A 16,102-nucleotide genomic window follows, 5' to 3' on the forward strand; every position below is an offset into this window, starting at 1 on the left:
CATTTCACAAATGTTCTATAATTCATACAATAGGCAACGGTGGAGCAAACTGCATACAAAAACTGGAGGATGAAGATAAAGAGGTAAGTACAGCAACCAATCAGATTACTTGCTCTAGAATACTGAGTTGTAATCTGACTTTTTATGGTCACCAAGTTTACAGATCTATCCAGTACCGGGACAGGGTCGTCCAGCTCCCGAGGCAAGGATCCAGAACTGCTTCCCCACTGTTAATACATGCTGTAGAATGGGTGTACGACCCTGCATCTATACTCCCAGGGCAGTTGCCCCTCCCGCCTACCCCTTGTTCTGGCCCTCTAGGGGCCAGAACAAGGGGAAGAGGGGCATACTCAGCCAAGCACTCCCTCCTGCCTGCATTCCTGAGCTAAGGGCAGATGGATTCCAGGAAGTAAGTGCTACATAAACCATCTGCCCTTACTCAAGATGGCCAAGGCTAGACATGCTAGGGGGGTGATTTTTAAGTAATTTCTCAACAAAATAAAGCATGAAGACATGGATGGATTGGAGAGTTTGCTTTGAATATTATAAATAGCATTTTTGGTTTGTGGCGCTCAGAAGCAGTGTAGTTCCGCTTTAAAGTCCAAATGAAAATCCATTCTGGGAGCACCAAACAAAAGGTGTGCCAAGGCTTTCATTTCCAGTTTTCCTGGGTAGAAAAGCCTGTCCCCTGCCTGCATGCCCCACAGAAAGTTCTTTGCTCTCCAATGAGGTCCCCGGGGCTCCAGATGCAAATTCAGACTTTGTGAAAGTCAGAGCATATACAGTATATGATACATTCATTTCTAATTGTAACTTTGTATATATGTATATAATATGTCCTTTAAAGCGAGGTAGCTTATTGTATAATAGCAAATACAATACCAATGTGTTTCCTATAATGAGGATCCAATGAAGTCTCCAGGACTTCAGATGCAAATGCTGACTTTGTGAAAGTCAGATCATATATTTTATGCATTCATTTTGAAATGCAACTTTGTATATATAGTGAAGGTGAAAGTGTGGGAGGAAATGACACAGAATTTGCAATAAGGGTTATTATGAGGTTCCAGACTATTGTTTCTGAGTGGACAAAGCTGTATTTTTGATCTTCTCTGGATTGTATTCCCGGATTGAGGCCTGGAGGTGGAAGGTCTTGGGTGGGACAGAACCTTCTATCCTGTGTCTGGAATTTACTGGATCCCTATAGCCTGTGTGAGTATATAGGTGTGCAGGGTCGTTATATACTCAAGCCTGAGGATCATTTAGAGCTCCCAGTTTGGAGACAGCTTCTATATTGGAGGCAGGAGGTCTCACCCAGGGGTCAGAGAAGCCCCAGCCAGGAGTCAAGACACAGGAGGTCTCAACCAGGGGTCAGAGGGGCCCCAGCCAGGAGTCAAGAGACAGGAGGTCTCACCCATGCGTCAGGGGGGCCCCAGCAAGGAGTCAAGAGACAGGAGGTCTCAACCAGGGTTCAGAGGGGCCTCAGCCAGAAGTCAAGAGACAGGAGGTTTCGTCCAGGGTTCAGAGGGGCCCCATCCAGGAGTCAAGTGACAGGAGGTCTCAACCAGGGCTCAGAGGAGCCCCATCCAGAAGTCAAGAGAAAGGAGGTCTCAGCCAGGGGTCAGAGGGGCCCCAGCCAGGAGTCAAGAGACAGGAGGCCTCAACCAGAGTTCAGAAGTGCCCCAGCCAGGAGGTCTCACCTAGGGGTCAGAGGTGCCCCAGCAAGGGTCAAGAGACAGGAGGCCTCAACCAGAGGTCAGAAGTGCCCCAGTCAGGAGTCAAGAGACAGGAGATCTCACCTAGGGGTCAGAGGTGTCACAACCAGGAGTCAAGAGACATAAGGTCTCACCTAGGGATCAGAAGTGCCCCAGCCATGAGTCAAGAGACAGGAGGTCTCAACCAGGGGTCAATGGGGCCCCAGCCAGGGGCCAGAAGTTTTCTTCCCAGGAGTCCGATGGGCTCCTATCAGGGTGTCAGGAGAACCCATATCCAGAGGCCAGAAGTGGGCCGTGCAGCAGGGCGCTGCGCCTTTACTAAAGGCTAAGCATGCCAAGTGATCCAGGAGAGCTGGGCAACTCAGTCAGAGGGACTGGTAAGGAGAGCAGCGGTGCTGCTGACATGAGAACCAGGTGGCTTGGCATTTTCATTTCACTATATATGTTTGATGTGGAAGAACCCCTGCATTGGCAATTGATGTTTATGTGAACTGTTTATTTTGTTCAATAAAAGTGGGCTACCATGGCCTAAAATACAGCTTGGACTGGTGCAAAGCACTGGAAAAAAGAACCTACCACTTGAGTATAATCATGTATATAATATTCAAATCAAGATACCCTGTTGTAAGATAGCAATAGTTTCCTATAATGAGCCTCCAATTAGGCTCCCCTGGGCTTCAGGTGCAAATGCTGACTTTGTGAAAGTCAGAACATATGATCTCCTTCCAAATCCCACAACTTAACCCCCCCAATAGTCAATTGACTACTGAGAATCCCAGGCAGCACCGGTAGGATGTGGAGTGGGAGGCGTTAGCTTACAGTAAGGGTCATTGATCTTTCCTATCTAAATTGTAATTTAGACTCTCTGCCCCCACTTGCCTCCATACAGATATTATGGAGTGTGAACAATGCCATTCTGTGTATGGCAAACGGCTGTCTTCAGTGCATTTTTTGTGGTTTAATTTGTTTTATGTACGCTGAATTAAATATCACGATGATTTCCTCTTTAATTAAACAAACCTCGGCTGTCGTCTGAAATAAAATATTGTCTCCTGCAAGGACAGCTCAGTTCCGCGCCTTCGAGATGAATTGAGATGATAAAGCAGCCGTCTAAGTTTCATAGTCCCACTGTGCACTAATGTGTAAAGCAGCGAGAGCTGTCAATCACCCGGGGGGCAATGGGCAATCAGGTGAATAGATTAATATTTGCCCATACATAATTAATGGCAGTGACTGATCCATATTGGAAGCATTACCATTAAATCAATAGAATTACTTAGTGCAGTGGACTTTGCATATCCTATTGACATTGTGTAGCGAGCATTAAGTCATTGCGATTTCCCAAGAGCCAACGGGAAGGCTGAGCGGCCACCTGCTTAAACACTGATATCCTGCTGATTAACAAAACTTTATTTATTTCCTATTTTGTTAAGTATGCCGGGGCTGCAAGCACGTTGTCATAATATATATTTTCTTTGCTATAATTCATTACTATGGGGCACATGTATAAACTGCAATCCCTTAGGCCCCATTCACACCTGAGCGTAGTGTGTTTGAGCGGTTTTCCGGCGTTTTTTCATGCGTTTTATTGTCGGGCGTATTTGCACATTGCCATGCAGCGTTTTCCGGCGTTTTTGAGCTTTGGCGTTTTTTTTTTATTAGCCAATAGGAAAAATGATCATCTGTTTCATCATTTGTTGCTATGTTTTTAGATTTTGTCATCTGCTTCCTACTCCAAAAATGCCCAAATCTGCCCGATTCGAGCGACAAAAAAGGGTCCAGAACTTGTTTGAGCTTCAGGCGTAGGGCTTTAGGTGAACCATCTCCATAGAGAATAATAGATTTTTTCCTCTCAAGCATTTTGTAGCTTCAGGCTTCAAGCTACAAAACGCTCAGGTGTGAATGGAGCCTAAGGATAGGCACTATGGGTGACAGCACCTCCACTTGCCTAACTTGTACGGCAGCGAAGCCTTCTTCATCTGCACCTACTAATAAAAATGGGGTGCGGTAGACTGAGATAACAATATAAACCATCAACAGACATTACTTATGCAGTGAAGACTTAGCCTAAAGCCCTTGGCTTTAGTAGTATAGCAGGGTAGGTTGGCAGTCATGCCATGGCACCCTCTATATATATTTTTATTGTAAGATCCAGTGCTACCATACATATGTTCTTCTTACATGCCCTGTAGGGCAGTGGTCATCAACCCTGCCCTCAGGGCCCATTAACAGGCCAGGTTTTATGTATTACCTTGGGGAGATGCAGACTAGAATACTGCAATCACTGAGCAGCAAATGATATCACCTGTGATGTATTTCAGTTATCTTGCAAACCTGGCCTTTTAGTGGGTCCTGAGGACAGGGTTGATGACCACTGCTGTAGGGCACTCCAGTGAAAGTGGACATTAAAATTTAACACCTCAATCCTGGCCTGGTGCCCTTTTTGGAAAAAAAAGGGCTGGTCTTGCTCCTCCCCCGAGGATCCTGGCACAGAAGAGGTAAGTATGAAAACAAGAGGTTTATATTTGCATTATGTAGAGTTCGTGTAAAGGTTGCAGGGAGAATTAGTGTAGAGTTTAGGGCTGTAGGAAGGGTTAGTGCTGGGGTTTTAAGTAGGTTCATGTTAGGGTTAACGGGAGAATTTTAGGGTGAAGGGAAGTTTTAGAGTCACAGGGAGGGTTAGTGTTATGATCCCAGTAGGGTTGTGTTAGGATTATAGTGAGGGGTAGTGTTATGATTACAGGGAGGGTTAGTGTTTTAAGGTTTCAGAGAGGCTTTGTGCTATGGTTCCAGGAAGAGTAGTGTTAGGATTACAGGGAAGGTTAATTATGATTACTTGAGAATTGGTGTTAGGATTACAAGGAGGGTAAGTTTTAGTGTTACATGGAGGAATAGCATTATAGTTACAAGAAGGATTACTGTTGGGTTAAAGAAAGTGTTCATGTTAGGGGTACAGGAAAGGTTAGTGTTAGGGGTACAGGAAGGGTTAGTGTTGGGGTTACACAGAGGCTTAGTGTTATAGGGAGGGTAAGTGTTATAGTTACAGGAAGGATTACTGTTGGGTTAAATAAAGGATTAGCATTAGGGTTACAGGGAGGGTTAGTGTTAGGATTACACAAAGGGTTACATGCAAGGTTACCATTAGGGTTACAGGAAGGGTTACTGTTAATGTTACAGGGAGAGTTAGTTTAATGACTACAGTGAAGTTAGGGTTACAGGGAAAAATAGAGTTAGGGGTATGGTCACAGAAAAGGTCGCTGTTAGGGTTCAAGGATGGATTGGTGTCAGCATTAAAGTAATGTAGCGCTGGTATATTTATGATCTACCATCTGATAGGTAAATTTAGTAAATTGCTCATTAAGGAAAGTTAGATTTGCCTCTGTTCCAGCTTGGCTGACGTTGCGTGTGTTTCTATACTGAGCCGGTGGGTGTTGTTGTTACTATTGGCTAGTGTTGGAAAGGCAACGTGTCAAAGCGTATGGGTGCTCTTCTGTCCCGGGGACAACTCGGTGGAGGTGGTCCTCCGAGTTGGATTCTGGGAGAGGGTATTTATGGGACAGACGCCATGTTTCAGGTTTTTTTACAGCCACCTGTTGGCCCTCCTGGCCGACAGGTATGCGTTACAGTGCTACCTCGTGGTCCTCCGTTCCGGAGGCCCGCGCCGCTGCAGCGCGTGGGTGGGCCCAGAAGCTTGTCTGGGGCTTACCACAGCAGCCAAGGAATGGTCCTGAGCTGTCTATCCAGAGTGAAGAAGCTGGACAACCGAGGAGATCCCAGGGGAGGACCCGTCATGGAAGGATCACGCAGAGTGCTGGTCTGGAGAGGGGCCTGGTGACTCGGTTGGAGGACGTATCCTAAAGTAACTTTACAGCATAGTGTTGCCAGTTTTGGCTTAAAGGTTCAAGCACTGTGTCTGACATTCACCGCAAAACCAATACATCCTGTGGCAGAGGATCGTACAGGTTCATCCCAAGCAAGTCTGTGGCAGACACTTTTGTTCGTGCTACGTACTGCTGCTAGGCAAGTGAGAGAGGCCTATCCAGGCGAGCAAAGAGTGTGTCCCACGAGGGGAGCGCATTCTACTGTAATATTCAACTCTAAAGGACATTTGTCAAGAATACTACAGGAAGGTATTTGAGCTTCCCTGCAGTTTCCCTTCTGCCTCTTTCCTGCTACTTCCTTCATTAATTGTTCAATAAAGCATTGAAAACGTACTCAAGTGTTGGTGCGTATATCATCCGGAGGTAAACTCAACGGAACCCTAGACCCGGTGCCGGTGAAACAGAGGGAAGGAGAGTGGAGGTAACAAGCCCGCTTAAATCAGCAGCTCCACCGAGAGTTAGTGCTACAGTAAGGATTAGTGTTAGCGTTACAGTGAAGGCTATTGTTAAGGTTAAAGGAGGAGTTAGTGTTAAGGTTATTGTTAGGGTTAGTGTGTGGGGGCAAAGGCTAGTTAATCTCTAATGCCGCGTACACATGACCGTATTTTCCGTCAGAATAAACTCTGACGGTCTTTCCGACGGAGTTCCGCTGAAACGGACTTGCCTACACACGATCACACCAAAGTCCGTTAGTTTAGAACGCGATGACGTACGACGGGACTAGGAAAAGGAAGTTCAATAGCCAGTAGCCAATAGCTGCCCTTGCGTCATTTTTAGTCCGTCGGAATAGCATACAGACGAACGGTTTTCCTGATAGGTATTGATTCAGTCGGAAAGATTTAAAACGTTCTATTTTTAGGTCCGTCAGAATTTTGGAAAAAAAGTCCGATGAAGCCGACACACGATCGGAATATCCGATGAAATGATTCCGTCTGACCTTTTCTGCCTGGAAAGTCCGGTCGTGGGTACGCGGCATAAAGCATACTGCGTATCAGTAAAAGCCAGTATATTAACTAAACTAACCGAAAATAAGATTCAATCAGTCTAAAGTCTATGAAAATTATTTTTTTTTTAATATTTGCTTACAGCTGTCTTTAAAGATTGCCTTTTCTTTTACAGGTTAGGAAAAAACATATACCTATTAAGTTTATTTGCATTTTCTGTTGCTCAAAAACATATATATACAGTGAATATCACACAAGTTCAGGCTAACAGTGTTCTCATCAAAAATGAGTTTACCTTACTATTTGGCAGCATGGTGGGCAACCGGTGTCATGTGATCTCGAGGTAAGTGTCACTCAGTTTAATTCTGCGGTGCGCTATGATGCCTCGATGATGATTCTGAACAGTAAACCTTCGCTGACCGTTATTTAAACTCGGAACCTCTTGTAATAAATCTCATTCGTTATTTCGCCTTAACTGGCTGGGTTTTTGGCATGCAGGAAGGCCGTGGCTGCCGGCCATTTTTATTACACGCTGTACATCCCAAATCTATTGGACGGAAAGAGTCATCCAGATGGCTGAAGGCCCAGCGGACAGCTGAATTACCATAGGAAAATTAAATTCCATTTACACAACACCATTTAATCCATCCCTTGCATTATGTTCACCTACAGCCCTACTTCTATATCCCTGGGCCTCATTTACCCCACTTCACAAGTATTACTTTAAGTTCCTGACCAAAATGAGGCCTCGTTGGTTAAAAATGGACTAACATTTTGACAGAGCACTGAAATTTTGCTCTGATGGTTTTTTTTTAACCTAATCCAAGAAAAAGACAGTTGTGTTCCACTGAAATAGGCAACGTTATATCTCACCTTGACTATTGCAACTCCTTCCTTGTTGGTTTACCTTTACATAGGCTATTCCCCCTTCAGTCCATCATGAATGCTGCTGCCAGGCTTATCCACCTTACCAACTGCTTGATATCCACTACCCCTCACTGTCAATCCCTCTATTGGCTTCCAATCAGCCAACAAATAAAATTCAATACTAATAACAACATACAAACCAACCACATCTTTACCCCAATCTACATCACTAACCTCTACTCAAAATACCAACCAAACTGTTCTCTCCATTCTGCCTAAGATCTCCTTCACTTTTTTCTCCCTTATGACCTCCTCCCGTGCTTGCCTCCAGGACTTCTCCAGCGCCTCTCCCATCCTCAGGAATCCCTTACCACAACCTGTCCAACTATCGTCTACTCCACCTTTAGGTGATCCTTGAAATTCACCTCTTCAGAGAAGCCTAACCTGTTTCTAACTAACAAAGTCTACTTTGATTTTCTCTATCAGCTCATCCCCCACAGTTATTACCTTTGACCATTCCTTCTAGATTGTAAGCTCTAACAAGAAGAGCCCTCCTAACATTCAGTACTGTCTCCCTCCATTTTGTAAAGTTCTGATGCTATACAAATCCTGTAAAAAATAATTAAGTTGGAGGCCATCTTCACACTTTATTGATCTAACTTCTTCAAAAGGAATCCTGATTGGCCGCTCTGGGCTTCAACATCTCTATCACTTGAGCTTCTAACATTGTTTTACTCAAGGCCTTGTCCATAAAAAAAACATGTACATCTTGGTACAATTATGTATCTAGATATGATTGTATGCATTAGACTTTTGCTTGTTTTCTCATACTAGATTCAGTTTAGTTATAAGTTGTGCTGTGCTACCAACATGTGCTGATGAACGAGTGAGATCAAGCTTTATGATCTTCCATGAGAATCAACAGCAAATCACTAACGAAATGAATGACAGCAAAACGATTAGGGCCAGAAATTGTAACAATGGTTACTTTAAAAATATTGTGAAGCTCTGGATTTTCCACTTAAAAATAGGAATTCCAAATGCTTGGCAAACAGCGGTGAATGGGGCTTGACAGGGTGAATGTCTACTGATGATAAATCTTTAGGTGGCAGAAAAGTTACAAATGTTCGATAAAAATCTCCCACTTACCCCTATATAAACATGTTCATTAATAAGTCAGTTTCAATCATTTTAATTTGGTTTACCTAATACAAAACTACTACAAAATGAAAATTTACATGAGTAATGTATCTGTTACACATTTTAGAAACAACACTTCAACTCTTTTTGTCCTTTATAGGACCATGCCTCCCAGGAGGCCAGTTGACTCAGGAGGTACTCAGGGAGGCGGCACTGAGGCCAGAGTATCCATGAGACACAGTATAGTAGAATCACTGGAAACATTCAAAAGATGGTACAATCTCCAAAGGGTGTCCCCATTGCCATCCAACAAGAAGTGGAGAAACAACGTTGGCGTGTGGGTGGGTTGCCATGAGGTTACTCACCAAAGAATGGACTGGCTTTTGAATGTTTCTGAAACCTTAGTTTGGTTGGGTTGGCAAAAACAATTGATGTGGAGGAACCTAAGTGGCCTGCATAGAGCCCTGACCTCAACCCTTTGGGATTTATTGGAGCACCAATTGCAAGCCATGTCTTCTCATCCGGCCTCAGTACCTGACCTTACAAATATTCTTTTGGCTGAATTGGCAGAAATTCCGATAAACACACTCCAAAATCTTGTGGAAAGCCTTTCCAGAGGAGTGGAGGCTGTTGAAGCCACAAAGGGGAACCAACTTCATATTAATGGCCATGGTTTTGGAATGGGATGTCCAACAAGCTCATTTAGATGGGATGGTCAGTTGTCTTCAAGTATTTAACTATATAGTGTATTTGGTAACAACATTTTAATACATCAGGTTCTCTGTATGGAAACACCAAGGACCCTGCAGTAAGTGTTTTGAAAAACTCTTGAGATATTACGCAAAAAGGGGATCCTAGATCATCACATTACCGAAAAAAAGGGAATGGATAAATTGATGCAACAGTAATACTTAGATGAAAACCCAAAGACTTGAGTAGATAAGTTGTGTTCCCTGTATGAATTGAATCCATAATTCTGATGGTAGCCTACTCGTATAAAAGCTCAATGGTGCACACATAATAGACTGTTTGGTATGGACAATTTTTGCCCATTATGGAAGACTTCCATGGCCTGAACTGAGCATGACAATCAGAACATCTCATTTTGTTTTGTTTGCTTTGATTACTAAGTTTCTCCTCTCACCATCAAATTAGGACAGTGTATATTCTGACAGCAACTGACAATGCCCAATGGCCGAAATAACCTCTCGCTGTTTGTGCGCCAATGACAGTAAAATTGTCCGCATCCCTCCATTGTATAAATAATTGATCAGCACTTAATAAATAACCCTTTCCTGTGTATGAGTACCCTAACTCAATATTTCACGTGACAAAAAACCGAGCTGCCTTTTTTTCTTTTTTTGAACCCTCCAATTTTTTATGTGACTATTTTTTTTTTTTTCCCATGGAAACCCAAATGACACCTAAAACACTTAGTAAAATAAAAAGGAATGTGTAACTGTCTCGACAAAAACGGCTCGCTCGATAAATCTCTATTTTCGCCTCTCACGTTTAAATAAAGATGCAAACAGACAAAACATAATGAGCAATTCACCCAAAAAAAAAAAAAAAAAGAACCAAAGCGGCGCTGTGTTCGGAGCTGGGAAAATATGGGGACTCTATTGTATTATTTTATATAGTCTGCGAAGGGGGATAAAATCCCCAAAGGAGGAGGAAAAAAAAAAAAAATGTAATTGCTTCAGGCTTTTCTTTCGAGACAACAAAATAAACACTTTGGCTGCCCTTGTTTGTATGCTCCTCAGTGGTGCTCCATGCACCAGCAGTTAAAAACAAAGAAAGTTCTAGATTCTCAGACTAAATTCAGAATCTCCCCAAACAACGAGGAGGGGGGCAGGACAAGCAGGAGGGTGCTGGGGAAGGAGAGGGGGGGGGGCCCTTCCTGAGAGCCTAATAGTACATTCAATATGGTAGTGATGGCCAAGCAGGATCAAAAGTCCCCTCACTAATTAAATATGCATTGGCAGAGTTTTTGATCGATGTGCGCCATGGATCTGATGACACACCTGCAAAAATCTTCTGAGCTCTGAGAAAAAAAAAAAAAAAAGGGGGGGGGGAGGTTGGAGGGGGATACAGGCGGTCCTCATCTTTGTTTTCAAAGGATCTCGATTTCTTTGCTTAGATATCTAATTTAATTCTCTCACCCCACTGCAAACTGGATTAAGAAAGTCAATATCGTGCATCATGCAGGAACACACTGCTTTTCTTTTATCCAATTTAGGTGTGACCTTTCGACCAAGATAATGACAACTGTCTGGGAGGAAGGTAAGGATGTGGAGGAAGTGGCCGTGGCGGATCTGTCGCAGGTGTGTTAGGGCCAGAATACCAGAGAGAGACGCGGGGGTCAACGTGAACGAGGAACGCTGGAAGTGTTTATGAACAGTATATAGGACTTTAACTATAACTGGACACTAAAGCCCTTTGTCTTATAAACAACAGCAATGCTGTTCACACCATGCCGTACATAAAAATGCATTTGCAGCAATGCACATTTGCATGCATTTTTATGAATGTCGCCTTATATCTATATGCATTAAAGCAGACCTTCTCCACCTTTAAGCCCTCTTTAAAGCGGTTAAACACAACAAAGTTTGTTTTCTTTGGAAATCAGCCACAACCTGAGTAGAAAAGCCTATCCCTTGCCAGCATGCTGCAGAGAAAGACCCTTGCTCTCTGTGTGGAAGCAGTGGTCTCTCTGCAGAGATCCGACCTTCCATCTCATGCTCCTTGCTGATTTACTCCAGCAAACCCCTGACAAAAGCAGGAAGCATCTCCAAAATAAAGAAAATATTCTGTTAGGAACATTATATGTAAAAAAGTTAGTCTTGTTTAATTATTGGATGCAGCAGTGTGTCGGTTTGAAAGGAACAGAATAGAATTCGAATCTGTTTAAAAAAATAAGACAGAAAGGAAAAGAGAGTTCAAAAGTGCAGCACCCGTCTCTCCGTTACACCAGAGAGCCACGGGGTGTATCAGTTACTTTGCGTACTTTTAGCTCTTGAAAGTCGAGCATCTCGCGAGCAGCCATACTGAGAAATAAATAGACGAATTCGCTACGTTTGCAGAATTTCCTCCTTTGTGTTCCCTGTCCAGGATCGCTCTGGTTTGTTACAAATAAACACTGGAACGTTAGCTGCTCAGACCACAGTGACTCTTATCATGTGCAGGAAAATTGTATTTTTTAATTTTAGAGTAGGGAAGGATTCCTTTTCTGCTGACTGGGGAGATTTCTCTTCACTTCCTGTCATGAAGACACAGGAGGAAGTGACAGCAAATCTCTCTAAAGTAAGATGAATTTCCTTCCTGGGCTGCTGTCACCAGGACAGATGTCCCCATCGAAACATCATCTGTTCTGGGGACAAATCTAACATTTTGAAGTTCCTTTCTATCCTAGGCAGCCCATAGATGGTTCCATATTCTTTCCTTCCGTAAGGAAAGAAAAATGCTCAGTTCCCCTATCAACACCCAATGCCTCCCGCAGTGCTATTGTTTTTTTGTTAGCGGGGGGGGGGGGGGGTGCCGGGCCAGCCGAATTAGATTACTGTTAGCGGCTATAGTCGTACGCAAAAATCTGAAAGACTGGTTGTACCCAAGGCGATTGATGGATCGGCTTGGGTGCAACCAGCCTGCCCATAGATGGGTCAAATCTCGGCCAGTCCCAGCTGGGATCCATGCATGACCAGCCCTTAGTGGTCATGGTCACCAGGAAAAATGTAGAAGGTGAATATATTTTTTATATGTATATATATATATATATATATATATATATATATATATACACACACACACACACACACACACACACGCAGTATATATATCTATATATAGATATATGTTATGTGTGTGTGTGTGTATATCGATAGATATATATATAGATATATACCTATATATATAGATATATCTATATCTATATATATATAGATATAGATATATATCTATATCTATATATATAGATATAGATATATATATATCTATATATATATGTATATATAGATATATATATATATATCTATATATATAGATATATATATATATATCTATATATATATATATATATATATAATATTATTAATATGGGAACTTGCTTAGGGTATCACAACAACATACAGTATGTAGAGATACAAAATATATTTATTTATCTTTTAAACATGTTCTTATCCCAGTAGCCTTGTGGGCGCTATAGAGTACAAAGACCCCTTCTATTACTCCTAATATACAGCGAATGTTTGTATATATAATATAAAATTCTGCAACATTTTACATGCAATACACTGTTGTTTATGAGCAATATAGAGGGGTCTTGCATGTAGCGCTATATTTTCCTTTTAAAAAGGTTTTACTCTAGGGTGGTCAATAGGGTGACTCGAATATGAACATTTTTGTAAAATTACCGTATATACTCGAGTATAAGTCGAGGCCCTAATTTACCACAAAAAAAATGGGAAAAACTTAGTGACCCGAGTATAAGACGAGGGTGAGAAATGCACAGCTACTGTAAGTGGAAAAGAGGGTCAACAATGCCCATTTGCAGCATCACTGTGCCCATTTGCAGCCATAGGTCCCCCGAACTTCAAACTCGGTAGTTAAGTGTTCCTAGATGCCCCCTAGCTGCAGCCAAAATTTGGGGTCTCTGAACCCAAAGGGTCCCAAAATGACATTGCTGCAGATGGACACAGTTGACCGAATTTGGGGATCGTATCTTGGGGCCACTTAGTGCTGGGAGCCCCAAATTTGCACCATAAAATTTCCAAAGCTGGGGTTTCTAGCACTAAGTGGCCCCGAGATACAGTGCCCCAAAAATCAGTTCAGAAAATGTCAAGCACTTTTCTGCAGCAGAGAATGACATTTTCCGAACCGGATTTGGGGCCCCGTATCTCAGGGCCACTTGGTGCTAGGAACCCCAGCTTTGGATATGCTATGGGACCAGTTCCGCTGGGTTTGCACACCAAATTTGGGGTTCCTAGCACCAAGTGGCCCCGAGATACAGGGCCCCAAAGTTGGTTCAGAAAATGTCAAGCACTTTTCTGCAGCAGAGAATGACATTTTTCAAACCGGATTTGGGGCCCCGTATCTCAGGGCCACTTGGTGCTAGGAACCCCAGCTTTGGATATGTTATGGATCCAGTTCCACTGGGGTTGCACACCAAATTTGGGGTTCCTAGCACCTAGTGGCCCTGAGATACGGGGCCCCAAAGTCGGTTCGGAAAATGATTTTTTTTGCGGCAGAAAAGTACTTGACTCGAGTATAAGTCGAGGGGGGCACTTTCAGCACAAAAAAATGTGCCGAAAAATTCGACTTATACTAGAGTATATACGGTAATAAAGATCCTTCGGATTTATTTTTATTTTTATTTTATTTTATTTTTTTTAGAAAAAGGCCCCATATTAATAATTAGCAATAAAAACCTGAAGGTGGTTCTGACCCTTTCCCTCCTCCATCCACAACCTAAATTATTTTTCTGTATCTAAAATGTTTTTGGTTTTCCAAAGGAAAAGGTAGAACCACTATCAGGTATTTTTTTTTTTTTGCTGTGTCCCAGTTGGGGAAGTCCCATTACGTCGCATTCAAATCCCGACTGGAGTACTAACCCATTACCGCTCTATTCACCAGCTAAAATAAACATGGGTACTGGTGGGCTGAACCAACTTCAATATCTCCCAGAAACCCCATTGGTGCAATTTCAGCAGTTTGTGCCTCTGTCCCTTGCCATAAGCCACAGAAGACTCCTATTGGCCGTGCGTTTTTTTTTCCCCTCTTCAGCGACCATTCAGTGTAAAACAAGTACTGAGAGTCTGCATCTGATTGGTGGCTGTGGAGAATTACCTTCAGTCTCTCGGTAAGAACACATTGGGGGTTATTTACGAAAGGCAAATCCACTTTGCACTGAAAGTACACTTGGAAGTGCAGTCGCTCTAAATCTAAGGGGTAGATCTGAAATGAGGGGAAGCTCTGCTGATTTTATCATCCAATCATGTGCAAGCTAAAATGCTGTTTTTTATTTTCCTTGCATGTCCCCCTCGGATCTACAGCGACTTTACTTCCACGTGCACTTTCAGTACAAAGTGGATTTTCCCTTAGTAAATAACCCCCATTATTTATTTATTTGTTTTTGTTTTTCCTTTTATTTTTGAATAGAATACTTTGAGATGTTTATATAGAATCTTTGATATTATGCAAATGTCATCTATGGACATATGTTTTTGGTCTTTATTTGATTGTTATGCTGAGTCTCAGTAAAATAAAAATTTAATAATGAAATTAATTAATGGGGGAATTTACTAAAACTGGTGCAGCTGTACATAGTAACCAATCAGTTCTTAACTTCAGCTTGTTGAATGAAAGTGAATGTAAAGGATCGTTTTTTTTTTTTTAAATAACAAACATGTCATACTTACCTCCACTGTGCAGCTCGTTTTGCACAGAGTGGCCCCGAACCTGGTCTTCTGGGGTCCCTCAGTGGCTCCTCCCCGCATCAGATAACCACCTAGGAGAAACGCTCTCCTGATGGGGGGGGTTACCTTGCGGGCGCGCTCCCGAGTCCAGCATTTCCGTCCATAGGCACGAATGCTGGACTTGTCCCCGCCCCCCGTGAAATTGGATTTGATTGACAGCCACGGGAGCCAATGGCTGCTCTGCTATCAATCTATCCAATCAAGAGCCGGGACCCTGTGGAGAGAGGGAGAGCGCGTCTTTGCCGAGGAGATGAAGGGGCTCAGGTAAGAAGAACAGGGGGGCGGTGAATGCCAGGTGTTTTTTCACCTTAATGCATAGGATGCACGAGGGTTTACAACCCCTCTAAGCTTTGACAATAAAACCTGGAAGCTGATTGGTTTCTATGCAGAGTTGCGCCAGATTCTGTGTACACCAGTTTATCCTTCTCCCCCACATTTATCCAACAATTGAAGAATTTGTTGGGGGATCCTGGCACTACCATTTGGCAGAACTTCTCACTTAGCGCTCCCATTTCTTCCACTGGGATGGCCTGTCCCTGTATCTACAGCACAGAAGCAGGGAACGATTACACATGAAGTTGGGTAAAATCCGTACGATCTTTAAACCGGAGAGATTTTTTTTAAGCAAAACTGCAAAGTGCAAACCGGGAGTTTAGAGGCTTTCTGTGCTTGAGCTGCAAAACATTCTGCTCACCCGGGGGCGCCCGCGGTAAACACCTAAGGTGTCTGTGTAGCCGAGCTTCCCAACGCCGTACAGCCAGACATGATTATTTGGATATCACTTGTTTGTGCACGGTAGCGTTTGCACACAGCAGTGTTTGCAGTACAGGGCTGCCCTTGGCTGCAGTGCAGAAATAAATTTGGGAGAACAGCCGTGTAAATAAACTCATAACGAGGACAATGTACGCTTGTGAGCTGATAACTTCCTGCGCTCTCCGCCTCTGCTGTACCGAAACCCACAAACAGTGTTCTTAGCTCTGTCGGGTTTACTGGTCAAATGCTTGGACTACAGAACCCCAACCTAATGAAGAAGTAGTATGGGGAAGGTGTTCTATAGTCCAAACACACTCTCAGTCGTAGTCTGA

At 43.1% G+C, this 16,102-nt stretch overlaps 1 protein-coding gene across 14 annotated transcripts in view; it reads right to left on the reverse strand.

Annotated features, from left to right (window-relative positions):
- Window positions 1-16,102, reverse strand: part of NFIA (nuclear factor I A) — a 672,115-nt gene that overhangs the window by 206,664 nt on the left and 449,349 nt on the right. The window lies entirely within an intron of this gene.

Source organism: Aquarana catesbeiana, linkage group LG07, assembly GCF_042186555.1.
Source record: "Aquarana catesbeiana isolate 2022-GZ linkage group LG07, ASM4218655v1, whole genome shotgun sequence".
In the NCBI taxonomy this organism is placed as follows: domain Eukaryota; kingdom Metazoa; phylum Chordata; class Amphibia; order Anura; family Ranidae; genus Aquarana; species Aquarana catesbeiana.